The sequence below is a fragment of the Salvia splendens genome, chromosome 2, assembly GCF_004379255.2.
Source record: "Salvia splendens isolate huo1 chromosome 2, SspV2, whole genome shotgun sequence".
Classification (NCBI taxonomy): Eukaryota; Viridiplantae; Streptophyta; class Magnoliopsida; order Lamiales; family Lamiaceae; genus Salvia; species Salvia splendens.
In genome coordinates, this window is record NC_056033.1 from 16,703,385 (window position 1) to 16,725,170 (window position 21,786).

The following is a 21,786-nucleotide window of genomic DNA, read 5'->3' on the forward strand; positions in this document are numbered from 1 at the left end:
TTAAAGTTCACAAATCTAATACTTTGGCGTGAACCAACAAAAATGTTCCCTCAAGTAAAACACATTGCCCCGATTCTTCACCTCCGAAGCAAGTTGATTAGCAATGGCATCTTCAATTTGCAAGCACGCAGCCATCGCACCATCTCCGGCCACCTTCCGCTCCTCCAAAATCCCCATCGTCCCTGTCTACCTCACCCGAAATGGTTACTGCCGCCCATCCACCGCCTGCTGCTCCCTCCGCCGCCCTCACTACATCCCCAACCACATCCCCGACCCTAACTACGTCCGCATCTTCGACACCACCCTCCGCGACGGCGAGCAGTCCCCCGGCGCCACCATGACCACCAAGGAGAAGCTCGACATCGCGCTCCAGCTCGCCCGCCTCGGCGTCGACATCATCGAGGCCGGATTCCCCGCCTCCTCCGACGCCGACTTCGAAGCCGTCCATTTGACCGCCCGCGAGTTCTCCAGCGCCGATTCCCGCCCTGTTCCGGTGATATGCGGCCTCGCGAGGTGTAATAAGAGGGATATCGAGCGGTCAGTGGCGGACACAGTAAGAGGTGGGGAAGGGCTTAAGCCCCTCCCAAGAATTCCATTTTCTTGGTTTTTCTACTTTAAATTTTTTTAAAAAATTCTGAAAATCATCTTTAGCCCTTACTAAAATATTGTTTTAGACGACTAAATGAACAGATGTTGAAAGGTAAGGAGGGGCTGAACGAAATTTAAAAAATCAAAAATTACAGAGGTGAAAATGTAGCAACAATGCTTGCCGTGTGGTTGAGGAAGGAGAAGACAGGTTTAAAATAAATATTAATAATATTATATTACTCCTATTACTAAAGAGCCTTTAAAATGTGTAAATGTTGACAGCTGGTCACTTAAGCTGGTCACTTAAATGCTCTCATTTCGATACATTTTGATTTTGTTTAAAATAAAGTACTGCTTTACCGTGTAAATTGTATTTAGTAATTGTGGATTGACCACAAAATTTTAAAATGAATATCAACCAATAGAAATCTAATTATAGGAAGTCACGACAAAAATCATCATTTACAAAAATTAATTTTAATATTCTTTTTTAATTTAAAAGTATTGGACTAGTTTTATATAAAATGTTTATGTATGCGTTATGTGTATAAGTGTTGTGTTTGCCATTTTTCATAATATGATATAGTATTATTATATATATGGGTTAGTGATTAATTGAGAACTAAATTAAAATTAGAACTTGATAACTTATCAGTTTCTCGATAATAATTCGTTGATTCATGAATATCAGTTGAATTTTATAATATTGAAAAATAACAATTAATATATATTATAATCAGCTAACTGAGAAGTTCTTAAATTTCATTTTAGTTTAGTTATCAATTGATCACAATTATATATATACGGGTTTCGGTTCGGTTTTTTGCCAAAACCGAACCGAACCTGAAAAACCGAAAACCGAAAACCGAACTTAAAAAACTGAAAAACCCGAACAAAACCGAAAAACCCGAAAAAATCGAAAAACCTGAAAAAAATAAATATAATATAAATATATATTTATATATGTGTATTTTATTTTATTTTATATATACTAATAAAATATTTATATATAATATAAAATTAATAATACATATAATATATATTATATAGTAGAATATATTAAAAGAATATATATTATATATAATATAATATATTAAATTAATAGAATATATATATAATTCGGTTTTTCGGTTTTTCGGTTTTTTTCTTCGCCCGAACAGAATCGAACCGAAAAACCAAAAAAACCGAACCGAATTTCAAAATTTCGGTTTGGTTCGGTTCAGAAATTCGGTTTCCGGTTTTTTTGCTCACCCCTAATATACACTTTCTTGTCTTATAAAAATAGAGATTTTAGAAATATCATTTATTAAGAAAAAGGAAGAAAAAAATAAATTAATATTAGTAGATAATGGGACCCACATCATTAACAGTATAATGTGTGGTAAAAAATCTCTAAAAATAGAATTGAACTGCATTTTACGTACGAATCAGAAAAAAAGAGAGACTATTTTATGAGGGCAAAGTCACTAGTAATATAGTAGAGCCCCTGCCAATAAAATTTCATGCGTTCGCCACTGCGAGCGGTCCTGGGAGGCCGTGAAGCATGCCAGCAAGCCTCGGATCCACACATCCATCGCCACAAGTCAGATTCATATGGATTTCAAGCTAAAGATGACGCCCGATCAAGTGGTTCACAAGGCCGCCACTATGGTTGCTTATGCTCGGAGTTTGGATTGTCGAGATGTTGAGTTTAGCCCCGGAGATGCGGGAAGGTCACGCCTTCTCCATTTCATTTATCTCCTTCTATAATTAATCAATTACTATTTGATAATGAATCAAATGAAATTGAAAAAAAATAGGGAGAAGTTTCAAATTAATACCGCAATTCAAGCTCAAATCAAACTTTTCTGAAGATCTAAAACAACAAGAGCAGCAATCAAAGGATTCAAACTGCTACCACAACCAATAGCAGGCATTTGATGAACTCGTTTAGTGTATTTGATGTTTTTTTGGGTTTTTTCTTTTTTTATTCTAGACTACAATTATAATTCCTTAAGTGTACTGGACTTTTTTTATTCCGCCTCTGAGAGAGACGCATGACCCTCATGCATCTCCTTTTAATGAAACGCATGACAGAGATGCGTCTTTCATAGAGACGCATGAGGGACATGCGTCTCTCATTTTTTTCGATTTTTTTGAACGACGGATACATACACTACAACTATAAGCCATTGAGTAATGATTGCTATTTGGAGAGAGAAATTGTATGAATACTGTGACACTCAAGGTCTACAAGTATAGTCACGTCGAAGGGGGGCAGGTTTTGCAGAAATTGGGAAAAAGTGGAAGAGTGAGAAAATTTTTAATGTGAGAGCAGTGAAATTTACTACTCCTATGATTTCTTAGGATATGTTACACAGGATGTGTTTCTTTAAAATTACTTATCTTGTGTTTAAAATATCAAATAAAGATGTATTAGAATTTGAACTTATTAATCAATTTAATTTAAATAACTAATTGTCGCAATAACTAAATTATCTAATTGGCATAGTAACTGAAATAAAATGTTTTAATTAACTTTTTAATTAAATATAATATTAGTATGGTGTTAATAATAATATAATTAATAAATTTAAAACTACAATAATCATTATTATGAATAAAATGCACATATCTTAATCATAACTTTATATAATTAATATTATGAACCCTAAAGATAATTTTACATGTAAGGCATGACATAAAATATTAGTACTGCTATGAGATTACAACTGGTCAAATAAATTTCTCAATAGAAAATGTAATTAATTGGTCATATTATATAGAGTGAACTGCACAAAAGGGCCATAACTTTTCGCGTTGTAACAGCAGAGGCCCCTAACATTTAAAAATCCCACCATAGGGATCTAACAAAATATACAATCACAATCGTGTTTTTTCGGACCATAACACCCTCAGGGCTTGGAAGGGCAAAATCACCCTTTTGTATGGCCGCCACTGCAGTAGCTGCTGCATGTACTGTGGATGATGTGACAGGAACATCAATTAGTTTATTTGGTAGCAACGGCTAATACCTTTTTCCTTACTGTCACATTCTTTTCATACCTTCTTTCCTTACTGTCATATTCTTTTCATACCTTTTTCCTTACTGTCACATTCTCTCTCTCTCTAAATTTGAATATGTGTTGCAAGCTGTAAATGAATGTAGAGCCCCTTTATTTTGTATTGTTCCTCACTGCAACAACCTTCTCCTACTTCTTCAATCTCAAAATTTAATTTTTTAAATAATTAATTATTGATGTTCAGCAGCAGCATTTCTGTTTCCTTATAACCTCCATTCAAATTCCCCCATGGATTAACACTAATTTTTACATCTCAATCTCTCTTTCTAACTGAGTCGCATTGTAGCTCAAAACCCACTCCCAAGATTCAATTTTGTTCCACATTGCTCCACAGCAGAAATCCAATTCGATAGCAATGGCGCCGTGGTGGGGGAAGGAATCCCACATAGGCACACCGGTGGTGGTGAAGATGGAGAACCCCAACAACTGGTCAATGGTGGAGATAGAATCCCCTTTCGACGAGGAATTCCTGAACGACGCCGTCTCTGATTAATGATGTTAAAAGTGACTTTTTATTGCCTAACTCTGATTAATATAATGATTAGGTTAAGATTGGTGGGTGGAATTATATTACAATCCCCAATTTCTTAAAAGTTATCACTTATATTGACAATTTGGGAGAGAGAATATATTATACTACTATCAAACAAACTTTTATTTGAAGAAAAGTCACCAATCTAATAAAAGTCAGAGAGAGAATGTGCATTGGAAGAAAAGATACCCCATTGACAGAATAGAATGACAGCGTACACAGCAGACAACATAGAGTGTCAGAAATGGTAGGTAAAGAGACTAAACTGCCCTTCGGCCCATTTGGACATTTTCGTCCGGAAAATGGCAAAATATGCAAGGTTTGTGATTGTATATTTTGTTAGATCCCTGTGGTGGGATTTTTAAATGTTAGGGGTGTCTGATGTTACACAGCGAAAAGTTAGGGCCCTTTTATGCAGTTCACTCTATTATATATAAGGTAATAGTAGGCTAATAGCATTATTATTCATGCTTTATTCATGAATTTATGCTTACGGTCAGAATGGAGTAATGCATGGATCAGCACACTCCCGACAGCATCAGGGTCGTCATCAGTATTCATACAATTTCTCTCTCCAAATAGCAATCATTACTGGCTTATAATTGTAGTGTATGTATTTAGAGACGCATAAGCCTCATGCGTCTCTCCCTTCGTCTAATAAAATTAATAATTAATAATAAAATTAAAAACAAAGACACCTCATGATGGAGATGCGTTTCTCCCAAAGCCGGAATAAAAAAAAGTCCAGTACACTTAAGGAATGTTAATTGTAGTCTAGAATAAAAAAAGAAAAAACTCGGTTTTTTCCCCTAATTTGAATTTGAGGTTCATAAATTGGTAGTTGGGGTGGAGTATGAAGTCTGGTATAGATTTTGAGGCCTAATGCAACCTCTCTAATTTGTGAATTCATCTTTCTTTTTGTTTGGTTTCTTACAGATCAGATAGAGAATTCCTTTACCGAATTCTGGGAGAGGTTATTAAGGCCGGGGAAACAACTTTTAACATCCCTGATACAGTAGGCTACACTTTGCCCTCTGAATTTGGGAGCTAATTGCAGACATAAAAGCAAACACACCTGGAATTGAAAATGTCATTATCTCAACACACTGTCAGAATGACCTTGGACTTTCTACTGCTAATACTATAGCGGTATGCATTTCTCGCGCTTGGAGTGCTTAACGACTAAATTCAGGTTAGATATTGACACTGGCGCTTATCTGAATCCCAACTTCAGGGGGCATATTCAGGTGCAACGCAAGTAGAGGTTACCATCAATGGGATTGGTGAAAGAGCTGGTAATGCATCACTAGAGGAGGTGTGTTCTCCTTCTCTTTTAATGGGATTGGGCCCTTAATGGTTTCTTCTGATTTGGCACATCATAATTTGTGTTTTATTCCTATATCTCTTGGCATCAAATAACAGGTATCTTTCTGTCGAGCACCCAGTTGGCTCAGGGACTATCTAGGTCCTTATCATCCTCTAATTGAGAGTGCGTTTCTCTTTCTGATCCACTGCAGGTTGTAATGGCCATAAAATGCCGTGGGGAGCAATGGTCTTTACTCAACATATTATCATGGCGAGCAAGATGGTACACTATCCTCTGCATCATTATGCTTGTTGACATTTTCTTGAGATATAAAGTTATAAACTCACATTCCTACAGGTATACATGTTCTCACATTGTTGAACACTGTGTTTCAGGTAGAAGAATATAGTGGGCTACGTATCCAGCCGCACAAAGCAAATGTTGGAGCTAATGCTTTTGCTCATGAAAATGGAATTCATCAGGTTGGTGTTTGATGGTTCTCTTTATGCAAGAGTCTTCTGCATTTACATCGAATTATACCTTGGTTGGTTGATTGATTTTGATCTACCTTTTTTCATTTATTGCAAACATCGAATTTGTAAATCTATGTCTTACCATGATAAAAAACAAACACTGTCTTACCTCTTGTTTTGCAGGTGGTGACTTTCCAATAAGTTCCTATAGAGAATAGTATGAAAAATAATTTAAAGAAATGGAATTGATTAACATTTTCTATCTTGAAAAGTTATTCTCTAGTTTATGGACCTTCATCAGTTCATCTTATAATTAGTGAACTTGCCTGTTGAAGTTTTTAACGAATATCTTAACCATCGAATTTGAATGTGTAAAAACAAACGAATGATTATAAATGTTCGATGCTGTTTGGATCTCATAATTTTCCTTGTTTAACTTGAGTTGGACCTTTTAACTTGTAACAAAAATTTCTTGTTTATACATTTTATCTGAGCTTTTTCTGCAGGATGGAATGCTGAAACATAAAAACACATGAAATTATATCTCCTGAGGATATAGGACTTCTTCGTTCTAATGAATCTGGTATTGTGCTTGGAAAACTCAGGTATGCTGGACGTAACTGCTGTTGCATGCCTTACTACTCTCTTGCCCCTATTTCTGCAATCTTCATTGTTGTCCTATAATTGCAGTTTTCAAGTCCTATGATACTTATCTTCCTTTAAATTGTTAATAAGATACATTAACTAAAATGCCATTATTCTGTGCCCTTGTCAGTTTGTATTAGTGCTGTAACTAACACTAGATTGTCACTCAGGTTAAAGTTTCATGTGCAAACCCATGTGCGGCAACACTGAGAATTTGGCATCCTTATTACATATTATAGTGAAAGTAGGAAATGAACAAAATACAGAGCTGCTATCTTCACTGTGTTGTCTTTGCAGTTTCTTGCTACTAAATAATCACGAGAAACAAACAAAAGTAAATTTCATATGCGGTATGTAATCACAGTTTGACCTGAAAAGTGTTGGCTGCATACCAAGTTGATCAAGCTGTTGGTCAAGCCGCTGCATGCCAAGTTGATTAAGCTGGAAGAGATAACAAATTTGGTCAAGCCGCTGCATGCCAAGTTGATCAAGCTGTCGGTCAAGCCGCTGCATGCCAAGTTGATCAAACTGCTGCTTGCAATGATGAGATTACGCGTGATAAACAAGTCATCAACTCCAGACAAGCCAAGGCGGCAGAAAAGATAAAAGAGACGACAAAGGCTGCTGCACCAAAAGAACCAATCCGAGAGCTCACACGAGCTACAGCTGTGATTGAGCCAAACATGCCAGCTAAGGTGGAGGACCACCGTTGTACTTGGAGAGACGTGTTGCTCAATGGAATGAAGAAGAGAGAGATTTTGCAGAGTTTGTTAAAGTAGACTAGTACAATGTTCAGAGTTTGTAAACGTAGATTAGTACAATGTTAGGACAGGTGAAGAATATATGTATTATAACTTGTTACATTCGGGGCAATGAAAAATGCTGATTTGAGAGCTCTCTCCAAACATAACTCTAGCATGTGTATCTTCATAGCTTCCGCAACTTCTTTTCATGGTATCAGAGTAGGATCTCTCTGATTCGCTACTCAAAATGGCAGAAGCCAATGAAACTATTCTAATGGCAACACTGCCACCAATCTACTCTCAACTACCTCCAATCTCAGTGAAGTTAACTGATGGTAACTTCCTCATGTGGCAGCAACAAGTTGATGTTGCTGTGTATGGCTACGGCCTTGAAGGCTTTATCACAGGGGACACCGATCCCCCTCCACAACTGATTCCAGATCAAGATGGAGAGTCCATGGTTTCAAATCCAGCTTACATAAGTTGGCAGAGACAAGATAGGAGAGTAGCTGGATGACTCTCGTCTTCATTATCAGAGAATGCTCTAACCTTGGTTGTAGGGATCAGATCTGCTAGAGACATGGTGTGCACTGGAGACTAACTTTGCAAGCCGCTCCACAGCTAAGGTGATGCAATATCGCCAGCAAATGCAAAATTTGAAGAAAGATGGAATGTCTATGACAGATTATCTGGGTAAGATGAGAACATATTTGACTTGCTGAGCAAGTACTCCACATTCTTGGAGGACTAGGGCAGGACTATGATCCAGTAGTATGTGTAGTAACTTCAATGTCAGATCGTTGGAGTCTTGGAGATGTTAGTGCTTTCTTGTTCGGTTTTGAGTCAAGAATGGAATCAACTAGAGCCAATTCCATCAGCTCGGATGGATCTCAGCCATCATTGAATCTTGTCCATCAGCAGTCTGGGCAGAAGAGGGAGTCTCAGAATTTCAACATGTTTCAAGCAACGAATGGAAGAGGTTTTGGAGGAAGATTTCAGAGAGGGGGAAGAGGTGGTAGAGTATTTGGCCGAGGAAACAACAAGATTGTTTGCCAGCTGTGTGAGAAGCCTGGCCATTCTGCAGCAAAATGTTGGCATAGATTCGAGCAAAACTTCACACCACCTCAAGTCCAGTTCAGAGGAAGTACTCCACAGCAACATAATCAAGGATTCTTTAATCCTTCAGCTCATCTTCCTTAAGCATCCTTCTCTGTTGGAACTCCATCAGAGTTTAGCTATGGATCAAATGCATCTTCAAGCTGGTATCCAGACTCAGGAGCAACACACCATGTGTCCAATGACTTGACCAATCTCAACATAAACACTGAATACACTGGAGGTAAGAATCTCTTGCTTGGAAATGGATCTGCTGTTAATATTGCAATTATTGGAGAAAGTGCATTTAAATCTCACTCAGCTAAATTCTCTAGAAAGCTTCATCTTAAAAATCTTTTGCATGTGCCTAACATCACTAAAAATCTTTTGAGTGTCTCCAAATTTGCTCAAGACAACTCTGTCTTCTTTGAATTTCATCCAAATTTCATTCCCTGAGCTTGAGCAACTCACATTCTAGCAGTAGTTCCAACCAAGTTTTTAGTTCTGTTTTGTCTTTGTGGCATAGTAGACTAGGGCACCCTACTCTAGATGTTGTTAAACTTGCTCTCAACAGTTGTAATATTCCCTATAATTCAATGGAAACTGCTTCTCTTTGCTATTCTTGTTGTGTGTCTAAAGCTCATAGATTACCATATTCACATTCTGTCTCTCAACACAGTGCACCACTGGAACTTGTTCATAGTGATCTTTGGGGGTCTTCTCCAGTTAAATCTAAAAATGGATACTCTTATTATCTCTCATTTGTTTACCATTTTTCTAGATTTACCTGGATTTACTTACTCAAGAATAAAAGTGATCTCACTGCTGTTTTTAAGCAGTTCAAGGTTATGAGTGAAAACCTGCTAGGATCAAGAATTAAGATTCTTCAATCAGATTGGGGAGGTGAATATCAGGGATTAGTTCCTTTTCTAAAGGAGAGTGTGATAGTGCATCGAGTCTCCTGTCCATACACCCTACAACAAAATGGTTTGGCTGAGAGAAAACACAGACACATTGTAGAAACTCTAGCTTTGTTAGCTCAATCCTTCCTCCCTCAGAGGTTCTGGGATGATTCCTTTGTCACAACCTTATATCTTATCAATCTTATGCCATCTAAAATTATCAACAACATTTCTCCACATGAGGCTCTCTTTCTCTCCAAACCTGATTACTCAGCTCTCGGAATCTTTGGCGGTCTGTGCTTTCCTCTTACTACGCCTTATAACAATCATAAACTCCAATTTAGATCTGCTAGGGGCATTTTTCTGGGATATAGTACCTCTCACAAAGGATACAAAGTTCTTCTGCTTGAAGGGAAAGTCATAGTGACTAGAGATGTCATTTTTGATGAAACTGTTTTTCCATTCCAAAATTCTTCATCTCCTTCTGCTACTGCTGCTCCATCACCACCATCATGTGATCATTCTTCATCATCATGTGTTCACTCTTCCTTGCTTCCTATTCTTGCACCTACTGTCTCACTTCATAGGGAAAATGCTGCACCAGATCACTCATCTGGTACAGAGTCAGCGAACAGTCGTTCACCACAGCCACCACCTGATGTTCAATCATTTGATCCATCACCTCATCATTCTCCAGTTGTTCCAGCAACCACTTAAGCAACTCATTCAATGACAACCAGGTCAAAATCTGGAATTTTTAAGCCTAAAGTCTTCACTCTTTCTGTGTCATCTCATCTGCCTAAATCTGCTCTAGATGCCTTACTTGTTCCTTGTTGGAAATCTGCTATGTTGAGTGAATTTAATGCACTTCTTAACAATAAAACATGGGTATTAACAACACTTCCTCCAGGCAAGAATCTTATAGGGTGCACTTGGGTTTTCAAGATTAAACTTCACTTGTCTGGTGTCATTGCTAGATATAAAGCTAGATTGGTTGCTCAAGGCTTCTCTCAACAGCCTGGGTTTGATTTTAATGAGACTTTCAGCTCAGTTGTGAAGCCCACTACAATCAGAATCATCCTCAGTCTTGCTGTGTCTCTTGGCTGGGCAGTAAGTCACCTTGATGTGAATAATGTCTTTCTTAATGGTGAGCTTAAGGAGGACATATACATGAAGCAACCAATTGGTTTTGAACAAGGGGGTCCTCACTTGGTGTGCAAACTCAACAAAGCAATCTATGGACTAAAACAAGCTTCTAGAGCATGGTTCTTCACAGTTCATTCTGTCCTGATCAAGCTTGGCTTCTCCCAATCCAAATCTGATGCTTCCATGTTCATTAGACAGAGATGTGGGGAGGTTATCTACTTTGCTTATCTATGTAGATGACATGCTCATCACAGGGACTTCTCAAGACTCCATTCAGAAGGTGATATCTCAGCTCAACTCTTGCTTTTCATTAAAAGATCTTGGGGAGGTCAGCTTGTTCTTGGGAGTTGAAGTTGTCAAGATTACTGATGGAGGTCTACATCTTTGCCAATCCAACTACATCAAAGATATTTTAAAGAAAGCTAACATGACAGGAGCTAAAGGCTGTCCAACTCCAATGATTTCCAACTCAGAATTGAGCAAAAACTCTGGAGAACCAGTTTCTGATGCAAAACTCTACAGAAGCATTGTAGGAGCTCTGCAATATGCTTTTGCTTTTATTACCAGACCAAACATCAATTTTGCTGTCAACAAATTGAGTCAGTACATGGCTGAACCATTAGACACACATTGGAGGACTGTGAAGAGGATCTTAAGATATCTTTCAGGGACTTTAGATTATGGAATTCAAATTAGAAAGTCTACTGGCGAGGTTTGTGCATTCTCTGACTCAGATTGGGCAGCAGATCTAGATGATAGGAGATCCACCACAGGAGTGTGTGCCTATCATGGAAGGAACCTTGTCTCATGGTGTGTTAAAAAGCAAACTGTGGTTGCTAGATCCAGCACAAAAGCTGAGTATAGGAGCCTTAGCTTAAACAGCTGCTGAAGTGAGTTGGTTGTCTTCTATGCTTGGTGAATTGAAGATTAAGAAGAAAGGGAGTCCAGTGATTTGGGTGGACAACTTGAGTGCAATTGCATTGGCTTCTAACCCTGTCTTACATGCAAGAACTAAGCACATTGATATAGATATCCACTTTGTTCGAGATAAGGTTCTGAGCAAGGAGATTGAGCTGAGGCATGTTCCAACGGTGGATCAAATAGCAGATATATTCACTAAACTCTTAGTCATCAACCCTTCGTGAAGCTGAGAGAAAGGTTGGGAATAATATCTCTAGCCTCACTCGGTTTGAGGGGGCGTGTTGGAAGAGATAACAAAGTTGGTCAAGCCGCTGCATACCAAGTTGATCAAGCCGTTGGTCAAGCCGCTGCATGCCAAGTTGATCAAGCTGTCGGTCAAGCCGCTGCATGGCGAGTTGATCAAGCTGCTGCTTGCAATGTTGAGATTACGCGTGATAAACAAGTCATCAACTCCAGACAAGCCAAGGCGACAGAAAAGATAAAAGAGACGACAAAGGCTGCTGCACTAAAAGAACCAATCCGAGAGCTCACACGAGCTACAGCTGTAATTGAGCCAAGCATGCCAGTTAAGGTGGAGGACCACCGTTGTACTTGGAGAGACGTGTTGCTCAATGGAATGAAGAAGAGTGAGACTTTGTAGAGTTTGTTAAAGTAGACTAGTACACTGTTCAGAGTTTGTTAAAGTAGATTAATACAATGTCCTAGAGTCAAGAATATATGTATTGTAACTTGTTACATTCGGGGCAATGAAAAATGCTGATTTGAGAGCTCTCTCCAAACATAACACTAGCATGTGTATCTTCATAGCTTCCGCAGCTTCTTTTCAAAAAGACACAACAATTATACCGTACAAGTCATTGTCATCTATTTGACCTGAATCCACCAGGTCAAGTGGTCACAGTTTCAATAGGGTGACTTCTGATAAACCAGTGACATCAAAGCTAATAGGCATATGTGTCTCATGAGCTCTAGAAACACGTTGTCAAGTCAATCTTTGTTAGTTACTTTCTAGATTGTTGTTTTCATGATGGTCATCAGCACATGTTATGGAATATCAGTATTTATTGTACTGTTCTATTCATTCATTTTTCCGCATTGTTTTCAGTGGACGCCATGCTTTGAAAGCCAAAATGCTGGAGGTAAATTGCAATGTTAAGCTTATCTTTCAACTATTAAAGTAGGCTGCAATTGTTCCACCTATGCATCAATGTTTACTGCAAATGAATCTGCAGCTTGGGTATGATATTGATGGAAAGGAACTTGATGATCTATTTTCATGCTTCAAAGCCGTAGCTGGAAATAAAAAGGTACTGGTTGAAATCTACCAAGACAGATGTAGAAGAATGGAAGAATGTGTTGCATATTATGACTCCTTTTAATACTGCATATAATATTATAATCCAACCATCTCGTTCCCTCTCCTGCCCTGGTTGTAACTGATGTACTGCTCAGCCAACTATGCATGCACATATGCTAAACCTTATAATATTGCACCACTATGTCACGTATGTTTATATTCTGTTGATGTTCCATAATATAAGCGATGATGATCTAGTAGCCCTAGTTTCGGATGATGTTTTCCAGCCACAAACTGTTTGGAAACTTGAAGATGTACATGCATGTCTATAACTTTCTTAGTAGTGGTTAATCAATAGATATAGTTGTGGTACATTAAGATCATTAAATTATTATACTTTTACCTTGTCTCGACAGGTTACATGTGGATCTCTTGGCCTTTCAACCGCAACAGTCAAACTCATTCATGCAAATGGTGATGAGCGTATTTCTTGTTCGGTTGGGACTGGGCCTGTTGATGCAGCATACAAGGCAGTAGACCTTGTTGTTAAGGTAGAAACTTCAAAACATTTAAGCTGGTCTACACTGTTTTGCCGCCTTTTTAATTTGATCCAGTGACATCAAAATTAGTTGATTTGAGTTTCATAGTTTGTTTTTCTTGTAACTATCACTTTTTAGGCTGTGAATTAAGGATCTCAAATACTCTTGATTAATGAGCAAGATCTTGTGAGGATTTATAGGCAGGTTGAAATTACTTGTCATCATTGGCTATTGGTCCCATAACACAACCCCTGCACCTTGATGTTCGGACATCAAGATTCTCTTATTAGTTCTCTATTCGTGTAAATTTTATCCATATGAAACTAGTTTCGCTTGCTTGCAGGTTCCTGTAACACTTCTTGAGTATTCCATGAGTGGTGTTACTGAAGGCATTGATGCTATAGCCACAACACGGGTTCTAATTCGTGGCGAAGATAGTGTAACAGCTACTCATGCTTATACCGGAGAATCTGTCAACCGCGCATTTAGGTGCTGATACACTTTGCATCTTTCAAATTCTTTCTAAAGGATGGTAAAACAGAAAATGATTGATTCTTGTCATTTTGAACACTTTCTTCTTCTAAATAACTAGTGGGACTGGAGCATCCATGGACATCGTCATCTCAAGTGTTCGAGCCTACTTCAAGAACCGCCTAAAAACTGAAGACCCCAACAAAAGCAAGGTAATGCATACATTATAAGTGAAGAATCAAGTTACTTGTCGATATTCAGTAGATCTTGTTTGGATTTTCTATGTTTGTAGTGGGAAGAAGAGGGGGGTGAAACGCCTTTGTTATTAGAACTAAGAAACCTATAAATAATGAAATGATTGTAACTTGTATTCTCCACTTGATTTTTTTTTGTTTCCTTTACTTTTACTTTTGTTAAAAATTTATATAAAAAATTAATTTAAAATCACAAATAATGATCTTTGGAATCCAAGAATAAATGTGTAAATATATCATATTGCAAAAAATAGTAAAATTCAATTTTAAAGCTCTCCTCTTTATTTTAAAAAAATCTCTTCTTTAGTTCATTTACTTTTTATTTACATTGAATTTTATTGTAGAGATATTTGAATGCAATCGAAGAATAAGAAGTACTAATTCTTCACCTAGTTAGATACGTAAATATATCATATAATATCATTATAGTATTTTGATATTTTTAGAAATATATAATCTATTTATCATAATTTTTGCCAGGAGAAAATAGATAATTATGTATAATTGCTTGTCAAGGAAGTATGATACCTTGTAAACTATTAATTGTCATACTTTGACTCGACATGAGTGTTAAAAATATGATGCAAAGTGAGTTTGAAAAAATTAGTGGAATGTGAATCATATTTATGAAAAAATTAGTGGAATGTGAATAGTACTTGCAAAGTGAGTTTGAAAAAATTATTTTTATACTCCCTCCGGCTTATAATTGACGTCATACTTGGATGATGAGACGATATTTTAGGTGATGTTTTGTGTTTAAGTGAAGAGAAAATATATTTTTATATATTGATGTAAGATAGAAATTTTTTTAAAATGTGACATTTTTAATGGGACAAACTAAAAAGGAAATTGTGACATATAATTAGGGATGTCAGCGTAGCCTGTAACCCATGGGCTGGCCCGAATAGCCGCTAAATTTATAGGGTTAGAGTCGGAAATTCCCAGCCCGATAAAATTAAAACCCGATAAGCCCGCACCTGATTAAACCACAACCCGTTAGGGTCAGACCCGAAAATTCGATGGGCTAGCCCGAAAACCCGATAAAATTTCTATTATTCTATTTTTTACTCTCAATTCGACACTTCATTGACTAATTTTATGATATAGATAACTAAAAGAATAACTTTCAATTTTAAATTAAATATACAAATTATATATTGAATTTTTATTAATATAATAATTGTTAAATAAATTAAACTCACTAAAAGAATATTTAAATTTCAAAAACATGCATTAAAATTTCACGAAATATCTCAAATATTAGTGTTTATCATGTTTATGATTGAGTTTAAGCATATATCTCAAATTTATCATAATTAAATATTTTATATTTTATAAATATAACTAATTTTCATCATGATTTATTGAATTGTTCGCATCCTAATCTTATCGGTAGCAACCCGATTAACCCGCTGGGCTAACCCGAAACTCGAGCTTTTAGGGGTAGGGTTAGGGTTAACTCGAAACTCGAGCTTTTAGGGTTAGAGTCGAACTTTTATAACCCGAAAGAAATAACAACCCGGCTGGCCCGTACCCGATTGACCTGCAACCCGAGTAAGGTTGGCCCGAAACTCAGTGGGCCGGCCCGATTGACATCCCTACATATAATATGTGATAAAGAGAGTAATACAATGTAGTAAAAATGAGTCATCAAATATGATATTCACTACTAAAAATAGTAAAAAATAATTAAAAAGTGAGTTATGAAATATGAGATTCACTGCTGAAAACTAAAAAATAATCATGACAAATATTGGCTTACAAATGGGCTATTAATAGTTGTTATGACAACATCACAATCGCTTTCCCCCCGACAAATAACGTTGAAATTGCTTTTTAACAATTATGTATAAACTCTCTCTTTTAAATCTGGATTTGCGCCAAAACAATATTCACTCTAAAAAAATAATGCTCCAATTATGATACACATACACCACTTTTTTTAAGGGGAATTACGATCCAACTTAAAATAAGCAGACTATATATTACCACAAGTTTTTGTATATTACTATTCCGACAATGAAAATGAAAAATCTAACGTTACTATTTTCTCCGTCCCAACTAAGTTTGTGTTATTGTACTCTATTCTTTTTTGGAATATTTTAACTAAATTGAGTCATTATTTTTTATAAAAATAAAATATTTGATCACTTTTATTTGATCCTATAATCTATTTTACTTTCTTTTGTCTTTTCTATTTTATTCTTTTCTCTTATTTAATCTACACTAAATTTAAATTAATTTTAGTGTAAATGTCATATCAAAAATGATTTCACTTCAATTATTTACACTAAAATTAAACTTAATCTCTATATTATGTTTTTTAACTCACAAAATTTGAAAAAGATTTCTAGTGTAAACCTAAAAATTATTTTTTACATAGAAAACCAAAACTGAGGATTGGTTTTAGTCTTTTAGAGGACCATTAGAGCATCGCCAATAATTACACTAAACTCAAACTCATTTTATTGTAAATGTCGCACTAAATATTGATTTTGCTCCAACCATTTACACTAAACTCAAACCCCAAAGAATATTCCTCACCCATTAACTTTTTATACTTTTCAATCATACCTATATATTTTATCTAAATTACACACTAACCCCATGGCATTTTGTCAATATCTTAAATTTAATAAAATAATATAATATTAGATTTATTAATTAATATAACTATATATGAAATTTATTATTTATTAAAATATTAAATTACAAAATTTAGAAAATTTAAATACAATAAAAATACTATAAAAAAATATTACAACGTACAAATAAAAGAACTAAATCTCAAATTAAAATTCATTTAAAAATACCACAAATACATAAAACATACTACAGACGTACACATAAAGTTTTAATTACTAATGTACGTATAGTATTTAATTAACTAATAAAATAATTGTTTTCATACATTTTATATGTACCGTTAGTTATTAATCTATATAATAAAATTGGTACTAGAAAAAAGTGACGGCTCGTTAGTATAAATAATAGATTATATTGAATAATATAATATTAATATGGGCCAGCCAACTATTTAATAACTAAATTAAATATTAATAAGATTAGATTAGGTTAGGTTAATTCACGGCTTCATATTCTCCACGCCGCTTTCTTCAGTGTAAGGTTATTTTTTTCTCTGTATTTTAATTTATATTCTCTCAATTCTTCTATTTTGATAAATATGAATTGATTTGGACTTGAATGCAATAACTCAAACTATGAAAAGTGTTTTTGGTATACTTTTAGTGCAAACTTAAAGATAGATATTTTTTCTTCCAAAACTTATAATAGGATTGGTTTTGCAGTACTGTTGGAGGCAATATTTTACTGCATTTTAGGTTTTGCAGTACTGTTGGAGATGGTCTTAGAGCTAAATGCCTATTCCATTTTAGGTTTTAGTGTACCATTGGAAATGATCTTAAAATAGTGCAAGTACCCCCTCCATTCCAATTAATTTGAGTTAAAACTTTTGGGCACGTAGATTAAAAAATTGATTGAAAATTAGTAGGAGAGACGAATACAGTAGGAAAGATAAAAAAAGAGTAAAGTAAGTGACGAAATAAAGTAAGAGTGAACGGATATTTTGTTTTTTATCAGAAATGAAAACAACTCAACTTATGAGCATCCCCAGCGGTGCTTGTCAGTAAGGACGGCGTCCGTGCCGTCGGCGCGGCATGCTGGTGTCCGCCGCTGTGCTCTTGCCGACGGCACGACCCTGCTCTATGCATAGAGCACGTTCGTGCCAACGGCAAGAGTACGAGCAGCCGGCGTGGCATGCTCTGGTTGGCTGTAGGTTTATTATTATTTTTTATTATTATTTTTTTAAAATTAAAAAAAATCTGAAAAATTCAGATTTAACAAAAAAAAATATTTTCCCACTTCCTAATAAAATACTCCCTCCGTCCCGGGCTACTCGCCCCTTTCCTTTTCGGCACGGAGATTAAGGAATGAGTGTATAGGAAAGTCAAAAATGACGGCTGCAGGTGAAATTTTTTACTAAAAATGGAAAGAGTGCAAGTAACTTGGGACGCCCAAAAAGGAAATAAGTGCGAGTAGTGCGGGACGGAGGGAGTATATCCGTTTTTTCCACACTTTTAATTTATTTTTTCATTATTTTTACCCTAAAATTCGTAATTTCATCTATAAATACTCTCATTTTAAACACAACAAAATGACACTACACCAAACAACTCTCTCAATTTCACTTTTTAGGATTTTAATTATGTAATTTTTAATTTTAGAATTTTAATTATGTAATTTTTAATTTTTTAGTAATTTGTAATGGTATCGGGTATTTTTAATGTATTTTAATATTGTGGAAATGTTTTTAGTAATTGAAGTATTTAAATTGAATAATGGAATGGTGTGATCTTTGAGCATGCTTTTGGGAAGAGCATGGATGTGGGTGTTGTGCTCTTGCGGAAGAGCAAGGAGTAAAAAATTAATAAATGTGGGTTCGGGCCCACATATAGGGATGCTCTAATTGGGACATTAAGAGTGAACTACTTAAATAGTCCTTGATCTTGTCGAAAAATACACCAATAGTCTCTGAAAATTTTTTATAGCGTTTTTGGTCTCTAAGAATTACATTTTTGGTACCTATCGGTCTTTTATACCTCTTTGCATTTGAAAAATCACCTAAATGCCACAGAGGGTATTTTCGGTCAAGCACAAAATGACCTTTACAGTTGTGCAGGTTTTAACAGGCCCATCCATCATCTTACTGTTTCTTATCCCCTTTTCCGATCTTTCTTATTCCCCTTTCTTTAATTGCATGTTAACTTTGCTATATGCATAAGCTGAAGTGTAATCGAGATGCTTTATTTGTGTATATTACTATTGTCACTGATAATGTTTTGGTGTTGGGGTTTGATTGGAGGTGAGATGTGAGAATGTTTTGGTTTTGGTTTGGGATGTTGAAGAAATTTGGGAGGTGGTAGTTGACGGAGGTGGAAGCGGCGGTGTTGGTGGTGGAGAAGAAGGGGTGAGGCGTGACGGGGGTGAACCTTCTGGGCGAAGGGGTGGGCAGATCTGGAGCCAAAGAAATTGGAAGGGCCTCGAGAATGGGCGCGAATAGAGTATGGATCAAGTTATATGGAAGATAACCGAACCGGTTGGATCAGTTAGCAAATGTCGTTGCTACTTGATCAATGCAATTTCGCTCTCACTCGTTTCCTACCAAAGTAATTTATAAACTCTCAATTTTGTACTACTTTAACAGTAAAGCGGCAAGTTCGGGGTCGATCCCACAGAGAAGCTAGTGTATCAAGTGTGTGAGTAGTGAACAGGGGGTTGGCTGCTGCCACGCTTTAACTTTGGGAGTTTTTACCTACTGATTTTACTCTAGACAGAATTTAACTTACTAACTTGATCAAGGAAATTTTAACTACTGGGTCAAGTGAATTTCAGACTAGAATGAAAATTAACTACGTGAAACAGTAAATACCACGATGAAAACGAAAGCGACTTTGATTAAAACTAAACTCAGAACAGTACAACGTGAAATTTAAACTAAGCTAACACTTCGGAAAATACGAAAGCAAGTAAAACCGAGGAGATCCTCGGCGGGAAACTTAAGAATACGCCGACAGATATCAAGTATTCTGCAGCGCTCCTTCGATCACCCATTCTAACTAAGAATTACTTTATCTAAGCTATCTAGAGAACTGAACTAAACTATAGAGCTAAGCTAAACTAAACTAAAGATGGAAAGTAAATGATGAGATCTCCCTAATGTGGTGACACATCCTCTATTTATAGGCTCGGCACGACCTCCAGCTGGATAACGATCTTGGCAGGGAATATTAGCCCACGCTGAGTGTGAGCGACTCATCGATTGCTACGTGCTCTCCTTCTAGAATGACGACGCTTTTCAGTAACAGATTCATGACTCAGCTCCGTCCTTGCATCTCATATATCAGCACGTGTCCCCCTTCTAGAACGTTGTCCTTGCTAACAGAATGATGCGCCCCATCCAGCTCATTGCCTCGCGTGTCCTTCTTCTGGAAGCCTGTGGTCCCCTCCTTGCCTGCTTGGTTACTCCCTTTGATCAACTCCCCCGATTTCTGGTCTCTTTTCGCCTATTGTACTTGCTTGATCAGTTTGGCCTTGTTGCCTTGGTCAAGCGGCATTCCTGCACATTTAAGACTTGCTTTGCGCGATAAACCGATCAAGTAGCGTACATTTTTCTCCTAAACCGATGCATGAAATGAGCCTTATCAGAAATCGAGGCTGTTCCTAGGGAAAGAGGAGGTGTTGAAGGGCGGCGTGGGGATTCCGGTAAATTCCTGGATCATGGCTCTGAAATTGGTGGTGTTTGTGGTGAGGACGATGGTTGGCGCGCACCTCTGCACGCGGGAGCACTTCTTCGGATTCCGTGCCGCATGCTGAGCAGCTCCGGTGTTGTTGATTGAGGCCGGAGGCGCTGTTCTCCGCCACTAAGGAGAAGGGAAATTTTGTATTGATAAGCTGATTTGGGATGGCTTGAAAATATATCCATGCTCGATTACCAAGTAATTTCATTTTTGTTCGAGAGTGGAATCACGAAAAATTTACAAACAATGTAAAATATGTGTCCAATAGTTTAAAATTGCCAAAGCTAAAATCGACAATCATTCTTTTTCTCTAAAATTTTGAACCAACTAATATTTTGCAGTACATAATCTGATTTTGACTATGAATTAACTTGAGAAAGCGACTTGTCGGCATTTTTTTGTAAAACTTGATGAGCTTAGTCCTGTTATTAACTCATAATTAATTCAGGTAAAAGGAAAAAAGAAATAAAAATCAAGATTGATTGTAACATAATAGACATTGATGTCAATTAGCATTCTTTATGGTAAGGAAGAGGAGCAAGAGAGAGATAGCGAGATAGAGGTGATGTCAAGTAATGATTGCAAAACGAAAGGTCTAAAATGTCCTCAAATGTTAAAATTTACCCTGGTTGTGTCTAGGGTTATTTCAGACTTAAAGTACCAAAAATGCTATAAAAATTTTCGGGGACTATTAGGGTGTCCACAATAAGGCGGACACCCCAATAGCCCCACCCCAGTTTTTTTGTCCATAGCCCCAAAATTTTGTTTCCGCCACTACGGTGGACACTTCCAATAGCCCCCAAATTTTATAATCAATTTTCATTTTAAAATGTTTTTAGTTTTAATCAGGTATAATTAAAATCATCGCAGTGTAAATAATTAGAAAACGAGGTAATTGGGGCCGAATATTCGTCTACTCGGTGTCGTAGTCGGTTTCCTCTTCTTCTTCTTCTTCTTCTTCTTCTTCTTCTTCTTCTTCTTCTTCTTCTTCTTCTTCTTCTTCTTCTTCTTCTTCTTCTTCTTCTCTTCCTCTTCCCTCGTTGCTGCCGGCCACGGTTCCCCAGGAGCATCATCAACCGACCCTAGCCGATTCTCAATCCGAGTGATGAGCCTCTTGTAGACGTTCCTGACGTACGAGTCAGATTCCGCTGCGTATTTGCTGCATACGTCTTGCAGTTATTGCATCAACTGTACATCTATGGTATCCCACAAGACCTCGTGGGGTTGCACCATGTGCTGTGGGATTGGGGCGGGCGGGGGGATGTGAGATCCGGACGCGGCCGCCAATAGGCGGGAGGCACTTCTAGCTCCTCTGGTGCTGCGGATAGAGGCCTATTTTCCCGGGGCCGTCGTCGCCTAGTGTGAGTAGCGGCTGGCTCTTCGACTTGCTCATCGGGCTGCTCGAACTCGTGCGAGCCGCTTCCGCTGCTGTAGTCCCTGGCAAGGTTGTGCCTTGTACGCTTTGGCCCAGGACCTGTGTTGACCTCTTGCGCCA

At 37.1% G+C, this 21,786-nt stretch overlaps 1 pseudogene; it reads left to right on the forward strand.

Annotated features, from left to right (window-relative positions):
• The first annotated feature begins 103 nt into the window (after positions 1-103).
• LOC121769073 lies at positions 104-14,090 on the forward strand (annotated as a pseudogene).
• The last annotated feature ends 7,696 nt before the right edge of the window (positions 14,091-21,786 follow it).